This window comes from Heliangelus exortis, chromosome Z, assembly GCF_036169615.1.
Source record: "Heliangelus exortis chromosome Z, bHelExo1.hap1, whole genome shotgun sequence".
NCBI classification, from domain to species: domain Eukaryota; kingdom Metazoa; phylum Chordata; class Aves; order Apodiformes; family Trochilidae; genus Heliangelus; species Heliangelus exortis.
The window spans coordinates 56,260,244-56,274,500 of record NC_092454.1 but is presented as its reverse complement, the minus strand read 5'-3'; the positions used below and the strand labels follow the sequence as shown (position 1 = coordinate 56,274,500).

Sequence of the window (14,257 nt, the reverse complement as noted above, 5' to 3'; positions counted from 1 at the left end):
CTCTTCCTGGGCTGAGGTGGTCGCTGAGAGGAGCTGCAGGCGGCCGCCGCCTGCCTTCAGACCCCGAGGCTTTCTTTCGAGCGGGTTTTCCTACTTTTGGGGTACAGGAGGCTGCCAGGGTGAGCCCCGAAGCCCTGGCCGAGTTTGGTGTGGCTGCTAATGCCGGGGTGGTCGCGGTGCCCGTTCCTGTTGGGGTGCGCAGGACGGGAAACCGAGTGGCCTCCTCGGGGGGGCTCAATCCTCGCCGGGCAGGAGTGGAGTTACCTGAGAGGGGATCCGAAGCGCTGCTGCTGGATTCAGCCAGTCCATGTGCACGGGAGGGATCCTTGCAGATCCCACAGGTGTGTGAAGTAGCCAAAATAGCAGATGTTCAGGCGATTTTTAAAGTGGATCGTTGGTCTTTCGTCTGTCGTGTATGTAATAGGATGAGCAGAAGCACGAGGCTGTATGGGATTCGTAGCACTTCAGTTTCCTTTGTGTTAGCAGCGGAGGTGCACTTCGTGGCACCCCTGGTTCTGAACAATAAGAAGCTGCACTGAACAAATTTGTTAATTTTGCCTACCAAAGACAGGGAAGAGGGATCCCACTCTAGCAAAGTCTCTTTTACACTGACCTCGCACCTTCTCTACTCAAAAATCGTTTGCCTTCCGAACCTGTGACAGGTGGTGCTACAGTTCCTGGAAAAATTGCACATTGTAACACACAGTGACATTTGTGGCCCCCCAAGTGCCAGCACGTGAAAGAAAAATAATTATTGGATACTGCTACACTGCAAGCCGGAGGCTGTCAGTGGCTCATGTAAACATCCTCAAGGATTGCACTCGGCAGCGTTGTGTTTCTGGGTGTAAGGCATGGCACCTACACGGAGTTTGGTGCTGGTTGCAAAGCCAGCCCAGAGCTTGGGGGGGAGTGCCCGAGGGAGAACAAGCTCTGTACCACGGCATGTAGCCAGCCTTTGCCACTGAGCCTCCCGGATTGAGACTCTGCCTCAGCTGGACAGTAGTAGATGCAGTAATTGCTGCTGAAAAGTTGGTATCTGTGCTGTGTGCTTTTCAGGTGGTATGTTCGTCTGACCCAAATGCATACTAGAAGCTGGAGAGTTCTGAGCATGCTCCTGGAACACATCTGGTTTAGTTTAATTTCACAGGAGTTTCGGTGCATTGCGAGACTGCACTGCATTGAGAACCAAAGCACAGCAAGTGGGGTGCTGGAAAGATTCACTCATCCGAATTAAAACATAGCATAGGCATTCCACAATGCACATCTTTGGGTATAGACTGGTCGTAGACTTTTCCACAGGTTGTCACTCTTCTGGTGTTTCCCATTCTGCCCCGTGTGCTGCCTACACTAGTGCATCTGAGTGCAATGAATTTTCTTCTCAGGTGACTGGAGTAGAAACTCATTCCCAGGCACAACAGAGAGTGGTGTTTACAGACACCCCATCACATAGCACATGAGCAGAAACACTGGATGATCATCCTGCTTAGTTGATGACTGACACAGATCACCTTTCCTCCAGAGGTGCAAAATATCTGTGGTTGTAGATCCTCAGTCAAAGAGCCACCTGAACTAATGTAGGGTTTAACTTTGGCACCTGACCTTTATGCTGGTATTTTGTAAAACTGAGTACATTACTGAGGACTTTACTGAAGCCCTGTCCATGGGGACTCCCTGTCTGCATTGGGACCTGTGCAGCTTCATGGCATGGTTCAAGACATTTACCCTATTTCCCTATAGCTAATTAGATCTGTTCACTGTAAGTGCTGAAAAAAACCAACACCACCTAACTAATGTTTGAATAGATGGTTAGAATACTTTTTTGATCCCATTGGTGGTGGCTGCTACATTTCTCACTCATGTATTTTTTAAAATATCCAAACAGGTTCAAACTTTACTCTTACACTGGATTCTTCTATATTGGTGCACTCTCAGTTTGTGATATGAGAGTTTACTCAGAATAAACTGAGTATGTGTTGATTTTCTTTGCTGGTTCAGTAGGGTGCTGAGAATCTAAAGTCATGGTTCAGCTGCATTCTTTTAATTGTGTCACCACATAACAATGGTGTTTGAATAACTCTGGGGTTAAAATTTAGTGCAGAAACATAAAAAAACAAAATATGTACTGATTTGTTGAAGTACTTTTGTATAAACTTTAAAAGGACTGGATTGTTGTACCAAATTTTTGAAAAATAGGGATTTTAACTAAGTATTCACAGAAATTTTTTTGCAACTCACTACGTACCTGATCACATAAATATCAATGGTTAAAATCCAGAAGGTGAAAATTTACTGATTCAAACTCTTGTTATCAATACAATCTACCTATTCAATAGTTGTCTGCTCAGAAGTTCTAAGCATTACATTTACACTAAAAGGATACTCAGAGGAATATTATGAAGATGAAAAATTTTCCTCTAGGAGCAATATATCAGGGCACATTAAAATTCTTCAGCACTCCAAAGGTAGTATTTTTAGGTTTGGATGAGTTGGCAGAGACCTGTGTGGGACAGAGCATTTTTGATACTCCAGTTGCAAGTGAGTCACAAAGTGAATGTGGGAAAAAGTGGAGCCATGGCTAATTCTAGGTTTTGAATCTGAAGTAAAAGAAATACTCCCTCCCCAGAAATTTTCAAGGCCAGGATGGATGGGGCTTGGAGAAACCTGGTCTGGTGTGTTGGGGGGGGTCACAACTACAGGAGCTTCAAGGTCCTTTCCAACCAAAAACATTCTGTGATTCTATGAAATACAGTCTGATGAGACTGTAGTTTTTTCAGCCAGAGTAGTACACTGGTGGAAATCATGATGTGGAAAGACATGAAGAGATGGTCTAGACAGGCTGCTCCTTTACTTAATGCTCCTGAATACAGAAAGGCCTATTGGATGTGGGTATGCTGAGCAATACTATCTGTAGTACTCCCCAGCATTCCCTTTCAGTGAAAATGCTGGTGTTTGCAAGGATGACTTCCCTGTTTATTGAATTGCAAATATATTTTTTCCATGTACAAGATGGCAGTATGAGGCAGAAAGAATGAAATTAGTGGCTAAACAGCACTGAAAAGATTTAAATACAGCAAGATGAGACAGGATCTGGTTTACATTATCCTGGTAAGTTTATGCACATTAGAGATGCTGCTAAATATGTTTTGGAAGAAGATAAAACAATGTTTAAAAAAGAAATCTCAAAAATTGGCAGAAACTTAGTATGTCCAATGGAAACTCAACTTTACACAGAGAATGTCTTCCTGACTCCAAAAGAAGTACACGTTTTCTTTGTAGGGATTTGATGTCATGACCATCAAACTGAAAGTACACAAAATCCAGACAAGCAGTAGACGTAGTACTTAATGTGAAAAGAAATAAATCCTTACAACAAAGCTAGAGAATAAAATGTAAAAAATTGTTATAACCTCGTAATTTTTCTGCTTTAGTTCTTCCTAACTATCTTGAAGATTTTGGAGGTGTCCACAACTGCTTCACAGAGACAAACTGCATACAGTCTTCTGACAACTACTTGGGATTCACTGTCACTTTGCATGGGAATGGTTTCTCTGCATTAAAAAAAAAAAAATGCAAAATCATAATAGAGTTTACAACAGACCACCATCCCTTATCCATTCATTTTTCCATCCTCCCTAGCCATGAGCCATTTCTTCACCTCTTTGGTGATTTGAAGACTGTTGTAATTTCTCCCTTCAGTTTTCTTTTCCGTAGACTAAACAACCGTGATTACTTCGCTCTTTCCACATGGGTCAAATACTAGATCCAGCATCACCTGTGTAGTTTTTAGATGAAATACTTCTTTATCACTTTTAAATGTGAGTAGAAGCTACAGGTAAGTACATTTTGTCATTTCTTACCTTTTTTTTTTTTTTTCTTTTCTTTTTAAATTTATCAAGTGGCATGGATCCATTTAAAGAATATGTTTCAACTATTTTGTATTTGTAATATGGTGCACAGGACACTTTGCATTTTAGAGCTAACAGATGGATTGCTCTGATGCTTGTTGTCTTCTGAAGTAATCAAGTCTCTAAAGAATAATTTGCTACTGCTTAACAGTCTTCAATAGTATCTCTAATGAGGTGTTTAATTGCTTCTGATGGGCTCTTTACAATTTGGAGTAGGTACAGAATAGAGGTCTACTAAGCGTATAGCATATGAGAGATTTTGATTTCTGGTAGTACTAGCATTCGCAGTAATTCTAGCACTTCCTTTCAGCACTATGGCATTTTAGTGAGCTATGATATATTGTAGTGGTGTAGAAATATTTCATATCCAAACTGCTGAAGTGTGTCATGTTATACAGGCAAAAAGAATTCTGGGCATGACATACGTAATAATAATGCTTTATGGTCCTATAGGCACTTTCATCAACATTAACTGCATGACAGCTGCCAGAATAAAACTTGGGTAAGCACTCTGTTCTGTAAGGATGCTGTAACTGAGCTTGTGTTTTTTATTTTCTTACTTTGAAATGGGTTTTTGGTTCTCAAATCTGAATCACAAAAGTGTGTCATCTTTCCCAGGCTCATCTTTGTCCATATTGTTTCTCAATGCCATTGCATTACTTGTTGAGTTTTTAATGTATCACTTGCAGAGTAAAGTTATAGGTTTAAAGCCAAACTCTAATCCCATAAAGACTAAGAAGTAACACTACTTCATCTCATACATTGTCTGAATTATAAAATGGTTAAGCTATATCAAGACCACTGTGATTGCATATAATTCTAAGAGACCATAAGGAAAAAAAAACCCTAAAGTCCACAAATTGTCCAGATAATGTCTATTATATATGGCCTTCATTAATAATGAAGAAAGGCTTATGAGGAGTTTTGTTTGTGGTTTTTTCGTTGTTCTTTTTTTAAAATATATTTTATTTCCCCTTATGCAACTTCAGAAAGATGGAGTGTATCATATAAGCTGTCTTTTCTATTAAATCACTTGTAAAATGGCTTAGACTTCTCCTGTCATCTGGTGCACTTATGCAAAATAAATGTGTCCTGTGCTCTGGATAAGTGTCTTCCTTTTGCTGAATAGTTTTCAAGCCTTTTAAATTTTGTATCCAAACACAATTTGAAGTGTCACCCTTTCCACTCTAATGGTCAAAGCATTTGTTTAGGTGATACCAGCTATGTGTTTTAAAAATAGTGCAGCTGGAACCAGAGCCATTTTTGCATTGAGCACATTTGTTTACAGCATATCAGAGCTATCTGTAATTGCACATCTCCACTGCAGTGAGCATTAAGCACATACTCATTCATTTGATTTTTTTTTTTTAATGTCTGCAGTCACACGAGGTTCCTTAAGGGAAAGGAAAAAAGAATAGCAGTAACACGTAGCTGTAAGGAAGCACACAGACAGAATTCTTTGTTTTCCAGGGTGAAAAAAAAAAAAAAAAAAACCAAAACAAAACAAAAAACCAAAAACCAAACCCTGAAAAAAACCAACAAAAAACCCCACCTTAGCTTAAAGAGCTAAAATTTCATAGCTTCTTAGAATTATGTGGGTTTTTTCTTTCTCTGATTTCACTTAAAATTAAGATTCTAGTCCCCCAAATGCTTTTGCACATCCCTGATCTGTGGCCATGGTCTCACTTTCATGGAACCAGTCAAGCCTAATGGTAAATGCATAGATGTTTGAAAAGTATGCTTTTGTCAGTAACTTTAAGTTCCAGTAGTCAATAATTCTATCCTGATAATGCCCAGAGGTGCAAATCAGGATAAATAGCTCTCTGCTCTTAAGAGAACGAGGAGAGAATTCCTTCCTTAAAAATGCAATGGGAAGTTGAAAAAGTTGTGGAGCAACATCCAGTCACATTAATATGGTGAAGAATTAATCTAGCTTTGCTCTTTTCTTGTGAGGTTTTCATTGGTGGAGGTTTTGAGCAAGGGAAAGGTAGGGAAAGAAGGAAAAAGGAAGAGTGAAACAGAGAAAGCTTATTTTTTGGGAAGTAAATAGGAACTCAGGTAAGTAACACTCAGGAGACCACTACCATACTCAGAATTGAGAAGGCATGTAAATGGGATTGGTCCCCACCTTCCCAATAACAGATGACTGTAGTAGTCAAGAGGAGAAGAAATGCTGGTGGCTGTTCAAGAAGAAAGTGGCAATGGCAAATAAAAATGCTTTTTCAGATGTTTAAAGAACTTCTATATGAAAAGTGATAATTTCGGAAAAGACCTAAGTATCTAGAACCAGGGAGAAGAATGTTTCAAGGATGGTTTTAAATTAAAAAAAAATGATCATTTTGTTTAAAGTTGAGTGAACAATGAGGGTAAATTATATTTCTCTCTTCAACTCACTCTTGAGTCTGCTGTGCTGACAGAAGTACAAAGTTAGCTTCTTTAGTACAGGAAATATGGATTAGAAGGTACAGAGAAAACATAGGTGTAATTTCTGTTTCCCTGAAGTTCCATTTTTGTTATTGCCTTGCTAACAGTAGTGTCTGACCAAGGATCCCATCCATCTAATAAGTTTATAATCAGTAAGATCCCGTGTTACTGAAGAGAGGAATTAATTTACTAGCTTACAAAGTACATTATGTAAGAAAGATATCTTAAGCTACACATAAAGTTTGGGGCCAGTCCTTCACTTGTATATTTCCTTTTAACTTTGAAAGAAATTTCATATTTATGCATAAGCATTTGCTTTACAAACACTTGACTTAGATACCACCCTATTTGTTTCATACTTGAGGTCATTATGCAAATACATGCCAAAGTAAAGAAAATATTTTATTAGGGCTGTAATATTCTTCATGGAGATATTGCTAATCAGAGATAAAATTTCTGAGAAATACATACCGTGATCCTTTGTCTGTGTGAAATAATTTTGTACAATCTATGTGAAATAATTTTGTACAATTTTTTTGTGCATTACATGTGTGTAGAAGCTAAGGGAACTCTGCCAGGATTATCTAAGGATCTAGAAGAGACTGCTAGTGCTGAGTGCAAGCAGTAAGTGATCACCTGTAGTCAAGTATATACATCTGGTGTTTTCCCTTAGAATCTTGTTTGTGTTACTATTAAACATATGCAAACTGTGCAATGATCCCCACTATTAATTTATATGCCACAGTATCTAGGAAAGTATTATGGTTTCTCGCACTTGAACAAAAAGCAGTGTCCTGATTATTATAACACAATAACTTCACATGGATTGTGTTGGAGTGACCCCAGAGGAGGGCCACAAAGATGATCAGGGAGCTGGAGCCCCTGTCCCATGAAGACAGGCTGAGTGTTGGGGTTGTTCAGCCTGGAGAAGGGAGGTGCTCTGGGGACACCTTCCAACACCTGAAGAGGACTGTAGGAAAGCTGAGGAGAAATCTTTCACAATGACATGTAGTGACAGGACAAGGGGTAATGTTCTTAAACTGGAAGACGGTAGATTTAGGTTAGACAACAGGAAGAAATTCTTTCCTTTGAGGGTGGTGAGCCACTGGCACAGGTTGCCCAGAGAAGCTGTGTATGCCTTATCCCTGGAAGTGTTCAAGCCAGTTTGGGTTGGGCTTGGACAAACCTGATCTAGTGGGAGGTGTCCCTGCCCATGCAGGGGGGTTGGAACTCCTGATCTTTAAGGTTCCTTCCAACCTAAAGCATGCTGTGATTCTATTAGTGTGGGTTTTGCAACACTCATATGAATGCAACTGAAGCTATTCTGCTTTCTGTCATTGTTATCTACATTGATTCTCCCTGTCCTAAGTGATTTGTTTTAAAAGAGGGCTCTAGAGTGCTTTGTAAATCCTACATTTTTGAGCCCAGTAACTTGTTACAGCAGTTATCCATATATTTCAGCATAAGATTTTTTCTAGTGCTGGTAATGAAGAGCTACTTTTGATACAGGAATCCTAGATAACTTGGCAATAATACTGATTCTCAGTTTTGGAGAGCTGCACTGATGGCAGTGGGACCCTTTCATAGTTGGCTGTGGCTGGACCCCCCAGGTACCTACCAAGCAATTCTATCACTCCGCTTCTCAGCAAATGGGAAGGGGAGAGAAAATAATGTGAAGAAAAAACTCTTGTGCCAAGATAAAGGCAGTTTATTAAAGCAAAAGCAAAGGCCAGACATGGAAGCAAATGAAAACAGATTATTTGTTCTCAACTTCCTACCAGTGTGTTTTGTCCAGCCACTTCTTGGCAAGTGGAGCTTCAGTACACATAGCAGTTGTTCTGGAAGACAAAGACAGGACTTTGGTTGGTTGTCCTGGCTGTGTCCTCTCCCTGCATCTTGCCAGCCGCCCAACCTCCTGGCCTTTGGTGTTGTGGAGGGGAAATGTTGGAGAGACAGGAGTGCTGCTCTGGAGCAGCCCAAACTCTTATGTTATCAAAACCTTTCTAACTACAAAGCACAGCACTATGAGAGATTCTATGGAGAAAATTAAGTCCATCTCAGTCAGACCTATATATTTACAAGGCAGGTGTGCAGAGGTGCCTGAAGGATCTCAGCACTGACTTCCCATTGTCAAAATAGGAATCAAGAGGCCTGACATGGAAACTGGGGGAGCTGAAACAACTTTTTTGCGTTTAGGATAAGACCTCTCATCCACTAAGGAACTTTTTACTGTTTTTATACTTCACAGAGTTAAGCTAGTGGAAAAGAGTAGTGTTTTAAATTTTTTTTTTTTAAGTGTCAGCAATTCCTCTGATCCCTGAAGACTACACAAAGCATTTTAAAACAAGAGGTTCTTACAAAATATGTAGAATATGCATATGCATAATGCATGAAAATGCAATTGTCTGGAAGGACAATTTGCTCATACTGCTTTCAGTTCTCAATATTTAATTAATCTGAAACTGATGTTGACGGCATGTTTTCCACTTGCAATTTGTGCTCTCTGTATTTCCTGTGAAGCAATTCTAAGACTTAGTTGTAAGTATTTATACTTAATACACTGCAGTTAAATGTTTTACAAGTTTTTTTTTTTTCCTTACCTATTGATATAAAGAGCTGTAACATGTCAGAAAAAGTGGAAACAGTCTAGGAAATCTAAATTGGTCTGAATAAACATGGGAGGTCTGTGAGCAACCTGATCTAGTTGAAGATGTTCCTGCTCATGACAGAGGATCGGTCTAGGTGACTTTTATAGGTCTCTTCCAGCAAAACACATTCTATTTTTCTGTGAAAAGGAATCAGATTTCTGACTGCAAGCAGAGGAATCTGGGATAAATAGCTCAAGGACCAGATGTGTTAATATCATTATACTGGGAAATTCCTTCAAAATATGACTTCACTTTGTGTTTTTTATCCTTAAATGAAGAGCGTAATTGTAAAGCCATTGAAACTTCTGCTATTTCTTCAGTCTTTAGGTTGCTTATATTTTGCTGGATGCCATATTTTCTCTATGTCTGGAAGCATACCTTAATTACATAATGTTTGGGTTAGAATCATAGAATTGTTCAGGTTGGAAAAGACCTGTAAGGTCAGAAAGTCCAACCTTTAACCTAACCCTACTCACCTAGCTCTGCAAGCCCACTGCTAAGCCACTTTCCTAAGCACTTTATCCATACAATTTTTAAAGACATTCAGTGATGGTGACTCAACCACTCACCTGGGCAGCCTGTTCCAGTGATTAATACCCCTTTTTGTAATGACATTTTTTCTAACATCCAACCTATGCTTCCCCCACTGTAATATGCAGCAATTTCCTCTCATCTTACTGCTAGTTACCAGTGAGAACAGACTGGCAAGCCCTCTCTATAACCTCTTTTCAGGTAGTTGTAGAGAGCAATAAGGTCTCCCTTCAGCCCCAGTTCTCTTAGCCAGTTAACATAAGGTAAGATTTCCAGACCCTGCAACAGCTTTGTTGCTCTTCTCTGGACTCCAACAACTCAGTGTCTTCCCTACAGAGAAAAGTGAGGTGTCCATACCTGAACATAGCACTTGAGGTGCAGGTGCAGCATCACCAGTGCCAAATACAGGGGCACAATTACTTCCCTTCTTCTGCTTGCCACACTTCCTGATGCAAGCCAGGATACTGTTGGCCTCCTTGGTCACCTGGGCACACTGCTGGCTCATATTCATCCAGCTGTCAACCAGCACCCCCAGCTCCTTTTCAACCCAGGAACTTTCCAGCCACTCTTCCCCAACCCTGCAGCATTTGGATGGGGTTGTTTGGACTCACATGCAGCATCCAACACCTCCCATTGTTGAACCTCACACAACTGGCCTTGGCCCATTGATCCAGCCTGTCCTGGTCCCTCTGCCTTCCTAACCTTGAGCAGACCAGCACTCCCACCCAGCCTGGTGCACCTACTGAGGGTGCACTTGAAACCCTTATCCAGATCACTGACAAACAGTTTTGTTTGACAAAGCTATGGTTTGTATGGTAAAACAGATTACAGAATCCCATTGATTTTATTTAATCTGTTTAATTCTAGGTAATTTTCCTTAGAGCCCCCAAAGCCTCACATTGACTACTGTCTTACAGATGGTGGATTTAAATTAAATCCCACAAATACTACCTCGAAGCTGATTTATTTTTATGTCAGTCCTAACATATTCTAAAATATAGCCGTAGATTCTAGCAGAAGCAGCAGCAGAGCAGAAACAGAACAGATGTTTCTCTGATTGTACCTAGGGATATGTCAATTGTATTCTTAGAAATAGAGAATTTTTGGCTTGGCAAAATCCTGCTGGCATTTTTTTCCTCATTAAAACATCAGATTGATAAAGTCCATGTACTTCTCTGCTCCAAGATATTCAGACTTCTTTAAACATTAGCATTCCTATGATTTCATTGGCACTGCAGGCTTCTAGGGAACTCGCTTTTTACAGACTTCTTCCTTCTCATCTTTCCTTCCATCAACCTGACAAGTGGGAAAAAAGTCACCTCTAAGATTGCCAGTTGTGACTGCTGCTGAATACTTAAAATTCCATTCCAGGAAAGCTTTTTCCTTTTGGGGGCTATGCCCTCTCTCTCTCACAGTTGACAGAAAAGCCAGCACTTAGATTTAGCAATGTTCTGTGTCAAAATTCTCTAACTTCAGACAGCATAGCCAGGGAAGTGACAGCTTTATATGTATTCCTTTCCAGAAGACCTCAGTAGTGTTGTAAATCTGGAGTTTCTTCACAACTGTTGTGCTTATACATCACTATAAAAGCAGACCTATATATCATGTGATGTGCAAACTACTGTTTTCACAAGTAGAACACAAATCTGTAAATTTGTACCAGTAAATCTTCTTGAACATGAAGACGAAGTTGGTACTCATTTCATAAACACATTGGCTGTGTATATTATGTCTAATGCAGCAAATGTTCCCCTTGAGGATAAACACTGTCACCCACAGCTAAAGTGTTGTCTTTTAATGACATGGTTCATAAATTATAATGTCATTAGGAAATTAGATTCAAACCATATAGAAAAGCAGAATGAGTGTTTTAAATGTAAATTAGAACTTGATTTTTATTTTTATTTTTTTACTCTTTTGCACTGATGTAAAATCAGTTTTCACAAACTGATCTTTGCCTTTGTCAAAGCAGGATATTGTAGAGCACATGAACAGTGCATAGATGAAGCTTTCCAGCAGGAGTGTGCTTGTTGGCTGACCTTCTCTTCTCTCTATCTTCTGTGATGCTTCCCCATTAATTATATTTTCTGTCTGGAGTAGGATTTTACTTTTGGTAGTGTAGGATTCATACATTTGGCAGCCTGGTACAATCAAACCAGCTTAAGGACTTTTCTCTAGTGAGACTGAGAGTGTCCATATGTGGTCTTTTCTGACATCAGGTATGAATGGTAGAAGAGACATTTCACAGCTATGGTCTGATTAAATGAAGCCTATCCATAGTTGTGTAAGAACCTCTTACCAATTAAAAGATAGAGACAAGATGCGTGCCTCTTGCCTCAGACCTAGAAGAGGTTTGCCTGACTACAGATACAGTCACAAGACATATTTCAGCCATCACCTGAACAAGAAAATTGCCAGGTGTCCCATTTCTGATGTCTAGAGGAAAATAAGATGACCACAGCTTTCAGATCCATTCATTAGGAAGAACTCCCCTGTGAAAGCTGGCAAAGGAGCAGGTCATCTGGGAGGGACAGCTAAGAAGACAAGCGTAAGTTCATACTGTGGTAAGCTGGGTTCAACATGAAGTTAAAGTTTCAGGTTTCCTTCCCTTCTCTTCCCTTCCCTTCACACTTTTTCAGAGAATTACAGGAAGTTTTAGTTTATATGCCTTCATAGTGACCTATATCCTCATTTATACACAGAAAACAGTGGCTTAGATGTGGACTCCACCTGCATGTTTCAGAACTTACCATTGAAAGAGTAAGTGACAAGTCCTCTCTGGAAAGTGATTCTTCCCCTGTACTCGGCCCTGGTGAGCCCACAGCTTGAGTCCTGTGTCCAGTTCTGGGCCCCTCAGTTCAGGAAGGAGATTGAGGTGCTGGAGCAGGTCCAGAGAAGAGCAAGGAGGCTGTGAAGGGATCCAGCACAAGTCCTGTGAGGAAGGGCTGAGGGAGCTGGGGGTGTTCAGTCTGGAGAAGAGGAGGCTCAGAGGAGACCTCATCACTCTCTACAACTCCCTGAAAGGAGGTTGGAGCCAGGTAGGGGTTGGTCTCTTCTCCCAGTCAACTCCCAGTAAGACAAGAGGGAATGGACTTAAGCTCTGCCAGGGGAGGTTTAGGTTGGAAATTAGGAAAAAATTCTTTACAGAGAGGGTGATCAGACATTGGAATGGGCTGCCCAGGGAGGTGGTGGACTCTCCGTTCCTGGAGGTTTTTAAGAAGAGACTGAATGTGGCACTCAGTGCTGTGGTCTGGGAAACACAGTGCTAACGGATTAAGGGTTGGACTTGATGATCTCAGAGGTCCTTTCAAGCCCAGATGATTCTGTGGTTCTATGATTCTGTGGTTCTACGATTCTGTGGAGCATCTGTGGAGCAGTAGTACAACGACAAGTGCGTCTCTATTTTCTGGTGGCTGCTATTGCCCCTACTATTGAGACATCATGATGCTGACAAGAAATCAAGTGCAAGATCCTGAATCACAGCAAAGTCAAAATTGTTCTGTGAGATGATGCTTTTATGGCAGGCCTGAGATACTGTTTCCAGAAGTATACAGACCTCTTTCTCACACTGTGATGCTTTGACATCCTGTTTGAAATTGGATAACCAGGTAGCATCAATGTCTACGAATGCTTTATTTAACATTTAGCTTGCCTGGAAATGTTTCCCCTCCCTGCAGGGCAAGGACCTAATAAAGCAAAGAGTGAATTCATTCGAGGTCTTGTACAGATCTCAACTGCTTCATTTGAAGCTTTCCTGGCTGAGGTTGTTAGGATCCCATCAGTCATTAAGCTCATATCCAGCTTTGCATCTACTTTTCCAGTAGGAACATCTTCAAAGCTATAAATTGAATGAAATAAAAAACAGTTGTCCTTCCCTAAATCTGCATTTTTGACACCTACTAACATTACCTTTCTGTATCTACTTAGCAGTTATGTCAGCAAACCAAACAAATTTAATAGAAAGTATATTTTTAAGGGTCTTTCCAGGAATTTAAAGCTACAGAAGCCATGTTCTAGAAGTAACATCATGTGGGTAGTGCCTATAAAACTGAGAATATGCTCAGAATTATGGATAAAGAGTTGACATTAATTAAATTGCTTACTTAATTCTAAAATTGTAGCTCATTCACCAGTTGCAAATTATCTGTATTTTGTTTTCTGAAGAACAGATGTTTTAGGAAGGCATTGTATTTCAGAATAATAGAACTGTTTCTGGACAGAACTCTGAGCTTAATGAGGAAGAGTTTTACTGAATTGGCTTGGAGAGGGAAAAGAGGCCTTTTAGATACTCCAGAGGTTTTCCAAAGAATGTATTTTCAGGGAACTGAGAAATTATAATATGTGATTATAGATAGTTATAGGTCATGAGCTGTTTAGTGATTTATTCAGAAAATTATTCCTTCAAATTTTAAGGGTAGCAGATCCTAGCTGTTTCTTGGAGTCCTTATGGGTGCAACAGGAGAAGCCAGCTTCTAAAACTTAATTTATTGCACTACAAGGATGTACTTTTATGCTACATCTGATCTGAATTAAGTTCAGGATTTTGCCAAAACGACATGATCCCATTCTTTCTTCTCTCTGCCTGGGCATCACAAGCAGCAAGCTCTACCAAGTCCTTTATATCATATGAAATAATGATACAGCTATGAAGTGAGCCCAGACAAACCTGATGATCTGTTAGAGAATGTACCTTTTTTCTCTTTTTTTTTTTTTTTCCAAATTGGTTATCTGGTGGATCAGTGAACTGGA

General features: G+C 40.2%; 1 long non-coding RNA gene across 1 annotated transcript in view; it reads left to right on the top strand.

Moving 5' to 3' along the window:
• The window catches only part of LOC139789641 (uncharacterized), a 354,871-nt gene that overhangs the window by 234,036 nt on the left and 106,578 nt on the right, over positions 1 to 14,257 (top strand). The gene's annotated exons all lie outside the window — the stretch shown is intronic.